This window comes from Rhinolophus sinicus, linkage group LG17 (genome assembly GCF_036562045.2).
Source record: "Rhinolophus sinicus isolate RSC01 linkage group LG17, ASM3656204v1, whole genome shotgun sequence".
Classification (NCBI taxonomy): domain Eukaryota; kingdom Metazoa; phylum Chordata; class Mammalia; order Chiroptera; family Rhinolophidae; genus Rhinolophus; species Rhinolophus sinicus.
This window is the reverse complement of record NC_133766.1, coordinates 23446392-23458828: the sequence shown is the minus strand read 5'-3', so window position 1 is coordinate 23458828 and position 12437 is coordinate 23446392. Positions and strand designations below refer to the sequence as shown.

Here is a 12437-nt window from a genome sequence, read left to right as displayed (position 1 = left end):
AATTTATTCCCAGGTATTTTATAGTCTTTGGAGCAATTGTTAATGGGATTTTTTAAAATTTCTTCTTCTGATGTTTTATTATTGGTATATACAAATGCAACTGATTTCTGAATATTAATTTTGTATCCTGCTACTTTACTAAATTCATCTATCAGCTCTAATAGTTTCTTGGTGGAGTCTTTAGGGTTCTCTATATATAGTATCATGTCATCTGCATATAATGACAATTTTACTTCCTTCTTACCGATTTGGATGCCTTTTATTTCTTTTTCTTGTCTGATTGCTGTGGCTAGAACTTCCAGCACTATGTTGAATAGAAGTGGAGAAAGTGGGCAACCTTGCCTTGTTCCTGATCTTAAGGGAAATGGTTTTAGTTTTTCCCCATTGAGTATGATGTTAGCTGTGGGTTTATCATATATGGCCTTTATTATGTTGAGATATGATCCCTCTATTCCCATTTTCTTAAGGGTTTTTATCATAAATGGCTGCTGGATTTTATCAAATGTTTTTTCTGTATCTACTGATATGATCATGTGGTTTTTATTTTTCATTTTGTTAATGTGGTGTATCCACATTGATTTGCGGATGTTGAACCACCCTTGCATACCAGGGATGAATCCCACTTGATCATGGTGTATGATCTTTTTAATGTATTGCTGAATTCTGTTCGCTAATATTTTGTTGAGGATTTTTGCATCTATGTTCATTAGAGTAATCGGCCTGTAGTTTTCTTTTTTTGTGGTGTCTTTGTCTGATTTTGGGATCGGGGTGATAGTGGCTTAATAAAAAGTGTTTGGGAGTCTTCCCTCCTTCTGGATTTTTTGGAAGAGCTTGAGGAGAATATGATAATTCTTTTTTTGAATGTTTTGTAAAATTCACCTGCAAAGCCATCTGGTCCAGGGCTTTTGTTTGTTGGGAGATTGTTGATTACTGATTCAATTTCCCTGGTGGTAATCAGTCTATTCAGGTTTTCTGTTTCTTCTTGAGTTAGCCTTGGAAGGTTTTACGCCTCTAGAAAATTGTCCATTTCTTCCAGATTGTCAAATTTGTTGGCATATAGTTGCTCATAGTAATTTCTTAAAATTTTTTGTATTTCTGCAGTGTCTGTTGTCACTTTTCCTCTTTCATTTCTGATTTTATTAATTTGAGTCCTCTCTCTCTTTTTTTAATGAGTCTGGCTAAAGGTTTGTCAATTTTGTTTATCTTCTCTAAGAACCAATTCTTGGATTCATTTATCTTTTGTATTGTTTTTCTGGTTTCTATTTCATTTATTTCCGCTCTGATCTTTATTATCTCCTTTTTTGCTCCCTTTGGGCTTATTTTGCTGTTCTTTTTCCAGATCCCTTAAGTGTGAAGATAAACTGTTGATTAGTGATGTTTCTTGTTTCTTTAGGTAGGCCTGCAGTGCTATGAATTTCCCTCTTAGCACTGCTTTTGTGGCATCCCATAGATTTTGGGTCGTCGTGTTTTCATTTTCATTTGTCTTGAGATATCTTTTGATTTCTTCCTTGATCTCCTGGTTGACCCATTCATTATTTAGTAACATGTTATTCAGCCTCCATGATTTGGTGTGTCTTCCAGTTTTTGCCTGTAGTTCATTTCTAATTTCATAGCACTGTGGTCAGAGAAGACAATTGGTATTATTTCAATTTTCTTAAATTTATCAAGACTTGTTTTGTGGCCTAACATATGGTCTATCTTGGAAAATGTTCCATGAGTGCTTGAGAAGAACGTATATTCTGCAGCTTTGGGGTGAAATGCTCTGAAAACATCGATTAAATCCAAGTGGTCCAATGTGTCATTTAAGGCTGTTGTTTCCATATTGATTTTCTGTCTGGAAGACCTGTCCCTTGTTGCCAGAGGTGTGTTGAAGTCCCCTACTATGATAGTGTTACTGTTGATCTCTGTCTTTATGTCAGTCAATATCTGTTTTATATATTTAGGTGCTCCTATGTTGGGTGCATAGATGTTTACTAGGGTTATGTCCTCTTGTCGGATCGATCCCTTTATTATTATATAGTGCCCATCTTTGTCTTTTAATATGTTCTTCATTTTAAAGTCTATTTTGTCAGATATAAGTATTGCAACTCCAGCTTTTTACTCATTTCCATTTGCATGAAATATCTTACTCCAACCCTTCACTTTCAGCCTGTGTGTGTCTTTTGATCTGAGGTGAGTCTCTTGTATACAGCATATACAAGGGTCTTGCTTTCTTATCCACTCAGCCACCCTATGTCTCTTGATTGGAGCATTTAATCCATTTACATTTAAAGTGATTATTGATAGGTACATAGTTATTGCCATTTTTAAATTTGTAGTTAGATTGTTTTCATCTTTCTTCTATTTACAGAAGTCCTTTTAGTATTTCTTGCAATGCTGGCTTGGTGGTAATAAATTCCTTTAGCTTATTCTTTTCTGGGAAGCTCTTTATCTCTCCATCAACTTTAAATGATAGCCTTGCTGGATAAAGCAATCTAGGTTGTAGGCCTTTGTTTTCCATCACTTTGAGTATCTCCTGCCACTCCCTCCTGGCCTTCAATGTTTCTGTAGAAAAGTCATTTGATAGTCTTATGGGAGTTCCCTTGTATGTAACCCACTGTCTTTCTCTTGCTGCTTTTAGGATTCTCTCTTTGTCTTTAACCTTTGCCATTTTAACTATAATGCGTCTTGATGTGGACCTGTTTGGGTTTATCCTTTTTGGAACTCTCTGCATTTCCTCGGCTTGTATGTTGGTTTTCTTCATCAGGTTAGGGAAATTTTCGGACATTATTACTTCAAATATGTTCTCAATCCCTTGCTTCCTCTCTTCACCTTCTGGTATCCCTATGATATGCATGTTGTTGTGCTTGATGTTATCCTAGAGGTCTCTTAAACCATCTTCATTGTTTTTTATTCTTTTTTCTTTCTGTTGTTCTGTTCGGGTGATCTCTGCTAACTTGTCTTCTAAGTCGCTGATTCGATCCTCTGCTTCATCTAACCTGCTGTTAATTCCTTCAAGTGAGTTCTTTATTTCGGTAATTGTGTTCTTTAGTTCTAACTGGTTGTTCATTATGATTTCTACAGCCTTCTTTATGTCGTCTCTAAGCTCCTTAAACATTCTTATCAATGTTCTGAACTCTGTCTCTGATAGGTTGGTTACCTCTGTTTCATTTGGTTCCATTTCTGGAGGTTTCTTCTGTTCTTTTATTTGGGACATGTTTCTTTGTTTCCCCATTCTGGCTGACTCTCTGTGTTTGCTTCGATGTATTAGGTAGATCCCCCAGAGTTCTTAGTTCTTGCTGGGTTATCTTATGTAGTATGTGTCCTTTATATTTGACTTGCACTACTTCGTTCTCCTCCTCTGCGTGTGCTCCAAAGGTGACTCTTGTGTTGTGTATATTGTCCTGTTAAAGAAGATCTTTAATTGCTTTTCACCTGTCAGTAGGTGGGGTTAACTCCTAGGCTGACTAGTTGTGAGACTCGGCTCTGCCCACCGCAGGGTGTTCTGCTACGTGAGGGCTGACCGCTTAAATGTGGTTTGGCCTCTATGGGCTCTTGTGCCTGTAGAGAATTCCCTCTGGGTGTGTCACTTGTAGGTCAAACCCGGTAGTACTATGGTTTGGTCTGGAGTTGGCCTCTGGGTATGTTGAATCTTGTGCCTCTTCAGCTGAGCCCTGGTAGGGCAACTTCAGAACAAAGCAAATCACCAAGCACAACAATAACAACAACAACAAAGAAAAAATCAAATACATTCACATGTATAAACAACCGACAACCCCCACTCAACATAGGCAAATATATCAAAGATATAAAGACAAAACAAAACAAAACAAAAAGCAGCACCAGTCTTGGCTTAAGCCCACCAAGTAATCTCCAGGTTGTCCTCTGCTGTACCAAAGAGTCCTCTGCGTATTGTGCAGGCAGAGCCAGTCAACTGGTGCCCAGAATGATGTTGGGACTGCAGATTTAGATGCGTGGGGCTGAGTGATCTGGATGATAATTTCTACAAAGTCAGTGCAGTTTCTGCTCTTGCCTGCACATATGCGCACTGAGAGTAGCACCACCAGCCCTGTGTCCAGTTCTCCTGAGTCTTAGGGCACTTCTTCCGTGTGTGTGTGTGTGTGTGTGTGTGTGTGTGTGTGTGGCGGGCGGGAGATTTCTGAGCTGCTGAAAGCCCAGAGCTGCATCTGCCACCTACTGCTGATCCCTGGGAGTGCCTCCGCAGTTGTAATTGCCCTGCCCTAGGCAGGCCAGAAAGGGTGGGGGCTGGGGATGGAGGGGTCTTCTCTCTTCCAGCCCAGCCATGTCACACTCTTCCCGCAGGCCAGAAAAAGTGGTGGTTAGAGGTGGAGGAGTCTCTTCTCCTCTAGTGCAGCAAAAATCACACTCTTCCCAGCCTCTTCCCTGGGTCAGAGCTGCACGCCAATCTTCCCAGAGCCTGAGCACTAAGGCTCCTCTGTAATCTGACACTATTCCTCAGTTCAGGGGCCAGTGTAAGTCTCTGGAGGGGCAGGGATAGGATTGGAAGAGCAGGGGGAGGGGTCCAGGTATGGAGTTTGTGTCCGTTGTCCGGCCTAGGGCCTAACTGGAGGTCTCAGCTGAGGTATTTCCTCAAATGCTGGATATGCTGCCCCCTTGGCGGGAGAGATCAGCTGTGGGACGCAGGGAAAGAGCCCACCTCCTGGCTTTGTGTTCTCTTTTCTATCCTGGGATCCCCTGCATCTCTGCAGCTGTGGATGCCAGCCGCGTTTCCACAGCCACAGGTGCGGGCCGCCTTTCCACAGCCGCAGATGCAGACCGCGTCCCCATAGCCGCAGATGTGGGCACCTCTCCACTCCACTCCCTTCCCTCTTCCCCCGCTCGCCCAATTTTCCCACGTGCAAGTAATCCTTGCACGAGTCTCTTAGCTGTTCTGCGTGATGAGCAGAGAGTCCTTTGATGGGTTATAGATGTCCCGTTTGTGGTAAGATCCAGAGGAGAACTCAAAAAGTGCGCCCTGCTGCCGCCATTCCTATGACGTTCCAAAAGGCTTTCTTATAGCTCATAGTTCAGGACTGAGATAGACAAAAACTGTCAAGTTTGATCCTAGATGGTCCAATTGCAAACTTAGTTAAAAACCACAGCTTTTCTACATTTCTAATGTGAAAGGTCAGGTGTTGGCCAGCAAAGATCGAGGCCCCAACAGTTCGAATGAGGATATATGGGAAGATTTGGACTCAGAGTTCCCTGAACCTTTCAACCCCACCAAGCCTTTCATGCTAGAAATAGTAGCTGTTTCTGCCTTGTTTGGAAACCCTATGTGGACCCAGCTTATGGAGTTAACTTATAAGGGGAATAGTCACAATCCTTGTTATCTACACACACACACACACACACACTCACAAGGCAGAGTTCAGTATGATGGGTGGTGGTGGTGGTTAATTACATAGTAAAATTCTGGAGGAAAAAATGTGCACAGCAAAAGTGTTGCATGACATTATGAATTTGAATCACCAAAAATCTGGGAAATTCATGTAAGAGTAAATAAGACCAAGGAGGAGAGGAATTAGATTGCCTGAATTTGAAGATTCTAGGTTGAATGTCTAGCCTAAGTCACTAAGTTCTAATTCTGTGTTTGGTTGATTGAAGCATGGATTCCACATTGGTTCCCACTAAATGGAGTTTGAGAAACCAGAAATTCCTTGGACACAGGGAAGGGTTGTATAGAATTGGAAGGACAGAGATGCTGAAATGGATTTATGCGAGACCCACTCACTTGCTCTAACAGGATCCAGAAGACATTTCTTTACCTCATGGTCTTGAGAAATGTATGTTTACCAAGATGTCTAATGGGTCATGATTTGTTGCCCTGGAATAATGGTTAAGGCCAAAGGGTAGAATGGAAGATACTAAGTGTCACACATTCTAAATCCAGAGTGGTCAACTCACCTCCATGCAGGGCATACTGAAGGACAGGTCCCAGCGCCACCAACACCCTCCCTGCTCCTACAGTGTGCGGTGATACCTGCAAGAGATCTGCTGGCCTTTGAGGGTGTAACGTTCATAATGAGAAGCTGAAGGAGAAGGGGTGCTCTAAGAGAATCATGTATAAAGAAACAGAGAAGACTGCCATTTCATGTCCTGGTTGGATGTCTGCTTAACTGATCTGAGCAAGGGAAAGGAGACTTGAGGAAAGATGATGGGGTAAAGTATGTGTATTGCAGGGGTCGGGGGCACCGGCAGTAAGCCTATACTCCCACCATTTAGCATGGTAAAGACCCATGAGTTTCCCAATGGTTGGGTGGACATAGCAGAAGGGAGCTGGTCTTGAATTGTCTTGTCAGTGACTTCACACAAGGACTACCTGCCCACCAAGGTATTCCCGGCTGCTGGAGGCCCAGCATAATTGCATTTGGCTGCTGTTGAGGGGTGGTGGGGAAATACGGCAAGCCAGAGTCAGTCTCTTGAGCCAAGAAAATGTTCAGTGCAGGTGCCTACAGGCGTTCCTCACATGTGGGACAAAGCACAGCATTTGGTGCCTAATGAGGTAAATGCCGAGAACTCCAGGACTGGTAAATAGAGGTCTGATTTAAGCTATAATGAAGACCGCAGCCCCTCACTTCTTTCCCATTCCTGAATCAGTTTACTGAAGGTCAACAGAAGGTCATGCATTATAAATCTTCTAGCTTTCCCTCAAGGGCTCTGTGGCCATGTACCAGGGCTGATATGTACTGATCAGGATAACTGGATTACCCAGCTCTCTCAAGGATTATCAGACATCGGCTCTGGTATAACATTAATTCTGGTGCAACATTAAAGTGGTGTCTGGGACCCACAACACCACTTTATCTGCTGGTCAATGTGAGGCTTCAAGGGCCAGGTGATAAATGAATTTTTACCTGAGTTTGTCTCATGGTAGACCCAGCGGGGCACTTAGCCCATCCCATGGTTATTTTCTCAGTTTCTGATTAAACAACCTCAGCAAATGATAGAATCCCCACCCTGGCTCCTGATCCATGGAGCAAGGGCTGTTGCTATAGGAAGACGGGGGTGGGCGTGGGGAGGCTAGGGTGTGTGTGCGGTGGTGGTGGGGGGTGTCTCTGGACTCTTCCCACAGTCCTGCGGGAGTTACAGAGAACAGCTTCCAGCTTGAGAGGGGCCCAGAGCAAGTGAAGTTGTGGGTCAAGGTCTCAATACAAGCGGCTTCGCCCTGTGCCTCTCATGACCCAGCAGATCCAGTGATGGTCGGTCTGTGGTAGGTCAGAATTCCCTGTGGAGCCATTGGAGAGCACCAACTGGAGAATCAGAGTGAGGGCCCCTGCAGTTTGGGAACGATGATGTCACACTTTGCCCAGTAATTATTCATAGGAGAAGTAGCTCGTAACTTTTTACTAGACCTCATAGTCTGAACACCAGAATACAGGACACCAGGTGACCACGCAACCCACATTGCCTAGTGTGTGCTGGGTACGCTCTGACCAACAAACCACGGAGGGTGCGCCAGCACCGCCACACCGCCAGGTGGAAGCACTGTGTTGGGAACCAGGTCAAGCTGGGCCTGAAGACATCAGCACGTTGCATGTGGCTCACACTGCCAATCTCTTTGCTCCCGTTACAAGGCCACCCTCCCCTCAGCACACACCTGTGTCCTCATGGGGAGCTCCTTCTGACCAGTTGACTGTGAAGGAAAAACTGGAGCCTTATTTTCAGGTTGCTGTACATAATATGCTGGCGTCACACAGTAAGGGACTGTCGTGACATTGGAACTGCCCTCGGGGCCAAACTTAAAGGACATCAGAGAAGGCAAATCGCCATAGGGACAGAGCTTCCAGTGGTATATTTTGATCACTCTTCCCAAGAGAAGAGAGGTCCTGAAGGAAGCATCTAAAGTAATTCATGAGCAGTAGCTAATGGTTTGGCGAGATGGCCAGGAATTTGGAAGGAACTAGATAGGAGAATCAGTGACAAGGAGGTTTAGAGAAGGGTGAATGGACCCCGACCCCCAAATTACAATACCCTCTAGTCTCCCTCCTACTTCCAATACATCCACAACCTGTCCTCCAAGTGATCTTGCTGGCAGTCTAATATGACCACGTCATTCCCCTGACAAAATTTTAATGACCCCCCCTTTTTGTTTATAAGAAAATATAAGCGCTTTACATAACCTGTTCCTGTCTATTTGTTCAGCCTCACCTCTTACCACTTCCGTCCCTAACACTTTATGCTCCAGTCTGATCCCCAAAAGTATGTCTTTCTTTCTCAGTCTGTTTACCCCTCTACCCAGAAGGATTCTGCCCTCTTCATCCTCCAGGCCTCAGCTCAGAGGCCACCTCCTCCGGGAAGACTGCCCAGATGCCCCGTGGTAGATTTAGGCCAGCTATTACAGTCTACTCTGGAGCTACACTGCTTGAGCTTCCATCATGGCTATTTCACTTAACCTTGGGCATGTGACTTAACAGTTCAGGGCCTCAGTTTTCTTTCCTGTAAAATGGGCAAGGCTGGTATGAGGATTAATATATGAGTATGAATAATAATGAGTAATAATTGTGTTTATAAACAATAAAATTCAAATAAATAAGTAAATAATACAGAAGTGGAAATATAAGAGCAGAATTGGGCCTTCATAGCATGAGAGCTCAGGCTGTGCTAATTATTGCTATGAGGTGCTGTTTCACTTCCCAGTACTTCGTACTTGGGCACATGCCAAGCACACAGGGTCAGGTGTGCTTCCCTCTGGGTGTATTTAGTACCCAGCAAGTGCTGGGCATGTAGCAGGCGCCCAGTAAGTACTTGCAGGATGACAAATGGTGTCTGGAGTCAGGATCAGAGCTACAGCCCCAGTCCTACCGTTTAACAATCATGGGCAACTCACACGGCGAGTAGAAGCTTCAGTTTGCTCACCAGCAAAAGGAGGCCGACAGCACAGCCATTACGCTGAACCATAGGAAAGTGCCATGTTGTAGGTCACAAACAGCTGAAGATCAGCAATTGCATATGCTTCAACACAGTCCTTACATCTTAGCGCTGAAGGGAGACCTAAATGAGGTAGTGGATGTGAGAATGATTTCTAAGCTGTAAAGTGCTGTACAAATGTTGGTATTGATTATTATCAGATATGTGTGGCAGCCTAGAGTTGATATACTGTGTTTCCCCCAAAATAAGACCTAGCCGGACCATCAACTCTGATGAGTCTTTTGGAGCAAAAATTAATATAAGACCCAGTCTTATTTTACTATAATATAAGACTGGGTCTTATAATATAATGTAATGTAATGTAATATAATAATACAATACTGGGTCTTATATTAATTTTTGCTCCAAAAGACACATGATTGCTGATGGTTCAGCTAGGTCTTATTTTCGGGGAAACACGGTAATAGAGTAGAGGAATAATTTCATTGAATTCTATTTGTATAATAAATAGCAACTTAGAGAAACGACTTGAAATTTTAAGTTCTCATACAGATGGCATCATGCTGGGTTTGAACTCAGGACTGAATAGAAGCACCGTGGGTTTGGGCGAGGTTTCGGCCGAGGGAGGAGCACAGGGACGTCTGGCAGAATGCCTTGTACCTGAAGGAGGCAGTGGCCTGCCCGTCTTCCAGCCTGTTTGCATTTAGTGTTCTGTAGCTGTCCAAACCCCCTCAAGGATCTTTCCAGCACTCTGGTTCCTCCAGGAGCACACATTGTGTTTGTTCACACTCACTACACCTTGCCCAGATTCCCAAGGTGACAGCCTCCCTGGAATTCCTGACGCAGCAGGAACTTCACTGGTGAATGTCAATACACACAGGTCCATGGGAGCCCTCAGCTTCCAGCCTGGACAAAGCCCCTGCCTCCCTCCCAGTGACTCTGCTGAAAGAGAGCTCTATATAGACTCGGGCTTCTCCTAGCAAACGTCCTTCTTGCTGTCTTTGCACCAACATGTGACCATGTCAGGTATGATATGAGGAGGGAATATGGGCTTGATGACTTCTGAGGTCCAGGCTGGCCAAGCAGAGTCGGTGACTAGCAGAACTAACACCAAGCTGCCTTTAAATCAGAGCCCCCAGTTACTTCTTTTGTGTATCTTTCACCCTCTTTACTTTCCTGTATAAAAAAGACTCTCAGTCTCCTAAACTTGGTATGAGTTGAAGTCATAGAACCATCCACCATTAGAGCCAGAAGGGTCCTCAGAGATGACCCCCAATTTATAGCTGAGAAAACAGGCCCAACCAGAGATAAGAGGCTTGATTATAATCTAGGCCTGTGGAATCCCAGATTAGTACTTGTGATGCCATGTTACGTGTTTTAAACAATGGACTATCATTTATAAAAATAGGAATGTATGACATGAAATAGCCCTGGCTTCACCTAAACTTGCCTTCTACCAGCTACGTGACCTTGGGAGCATCGCCTGACCTCTCAGCCTCAGTTTGCTCATCTGCAGCAAACTTCTCAGTGTTAGAGAGAATCCAATAACATGTAAAGTGCCCAATGTACAGAATACTCATTAAAAGTAAGTTTCATTTAACTGTAGAATAAAGACAAACTTTGTTGAAGGATCAATAAGTGAGATTTTGGGCAACATTGGTCGGGGGGAGGAGAGCAGTGCACCCCAACATATCTGAGGTCACACTATTTTATCCTGCTTTTGTGTAAGATTGGAAGTTTTCTCCTGATTTCATTAAATTCAAGAAGCATATATTGAACATCTAGTATGTGCCAGACTAGGTGAAGTTTTGTTGGTACAGAATATACTAGGACAGACTGGAAGGTGACCTTCTAACTTGGGAGACTGATGGACAAACAACTAACTGACGTTGTTCTGCATAAGGGAGGTGCTAACAGAAGAGTGTATAGGAACAGGCCATTCCAGGCAGAAGGGACAATTTGAACAAGTGCCTAGAGGCATGAAAATCAATTTGGAGAATCTATCAGGTAGGCATAGGCTTGGCAGCTGACAATAGAAAACTCAGAATAGCAGGGGCTTAAGTAAGCTTGAGGTTTATTTCTCTCTTACATTAAAGAAGTGCAGAGCTAAGAAGGCCAGCACTGATGTGGCAGCTCCTGGGTCGTCAGGAACCCAGGCAGTGCACAGTGGCTGCTTACACTACAGACTCCAGAGTCACACTGTCTGGATTTTAATTCTTTCTTAGGCCATGAGATTGTGAGGTAGTTACCTTTCCTCTTTCTTACAGCAGCTGTAGAATGAGGATAATAAAAGTATCCATCTCATAGGATTTCTGTGAGGATTAAATGATTTCATACAGGAAATATGTTTTGGACAGATCTTGGTGCATAATGTTGTCATATGTTTTTTAATATTTTATTTTTCTGTTCCACCTTCCTTAGCACACGGCTTCATACTCAAGTTCACCTCATGGTCCAGAATGATTGCTGGAGCTCCAGCCATCACATGTCAATTCTAGGCAGCAGAAATAAGAAACGGGAGAACAAAGACCCCTCCCTCCAGGTAAGTCTGCTTCTTTTAAATAGTTTGCCAGAATTTCCACACATCACTTCTGCTTATATGTCACTGGCCGGAACTTTGGTGGCCTCATATAGTTGCAAGGAAGACTTGGAACTCTGATCTTTTAGCTGGGTTCTCTTAGAAAGAAAGAAGAGATACAGATTTTGATTGGCAACTTGCTGTCACCACCACAGGGAATGACAGACAAGCACCAGCAGGTGGGCGCCAACACCAGGGTTAGGGTTAGACCAGATTGTGGACATGCTAGTTGCCCTGGCCGTCATATCACATGCTAGTTAGAGGCATGGGATCTAACCCTCAACAGGAAATTGGGGTTGGAGATATTTTCTGGGGTCAGCAGAATAAAGGTGGGAGTCTGAGATCTCTTACATTTCACAGGCAGAGTGAGATGAGGGGTGAGGAAAGAGGCATATTCAGGTTCTAACATCACGCCTGCCTGGGAATAGGGGTTAGGTTGACGACTGGTTAAAGGTAAGGGAGAAAGTTGAAAAAGTGCCACCCTTTGACAACTGTCTCTCCACACCTCATCTTACTGTGCTATTTTCACGCTGCTCCCTCTTCTAACAGATTTTCATCAGTCTTTACAATTGTCATGCAATGCTGTTGCCTTGAAAAATGAAAGGTGCCACTTTTCAGGAATGTGCTTGCCTGCACCCCCTCCTGACACTGCAGACAGAAGCCTGGAGAATACCAACATCTAGGGAGGAGGAAGCAGAGTCCTTGTGTCTGGTTAGGACTCTGAGCACCCAGCTTATGAGAGACTTTTACTGAACAAATGTCTGCTCTGCAGACGTGAGTTTAGTAAGTATGGGGGTGGAGCTGGCCATGATATTTCTCAGAGAACGAGAGGGGCTCAAACATGGTGTTCCGGTGTTCATCCCAAATGTGGTGGGTGGCAGAGTGGTGATCCAATCACAGACCCTTCTGGAAACCAGACCTACTTTGGAAGCTCTACTTTCATGCTCCAGGTCCCAAGACCGCCCCATCTTTTGAGGAGAGGCAGCTT

At 44.0% G+C, this 12437-nt stretch overlaps 1 long non-coding RNA gene across 1 annotated transcript in view; it reads left to right on the top strand.

Moving 5' to 3' along the window:
* Positions 1–11407, top strand: part of LOC141569383 (uncharacterized) — a 65422-nt gene extending 54015 nt beyond the window's left edge. The window contains exon 5 of the long non-coding RNA XR_012492963.1: positions 11293–11407. This is a non-coding gene — a long non-coding RNA (uncharacterized LOC141569383). The remainder of the gene's footprint in view (positions 1–11292) is intronic.
* The last annotated feature ends 1030 nt before the right edge of the window (positions 11408–12437 follow it).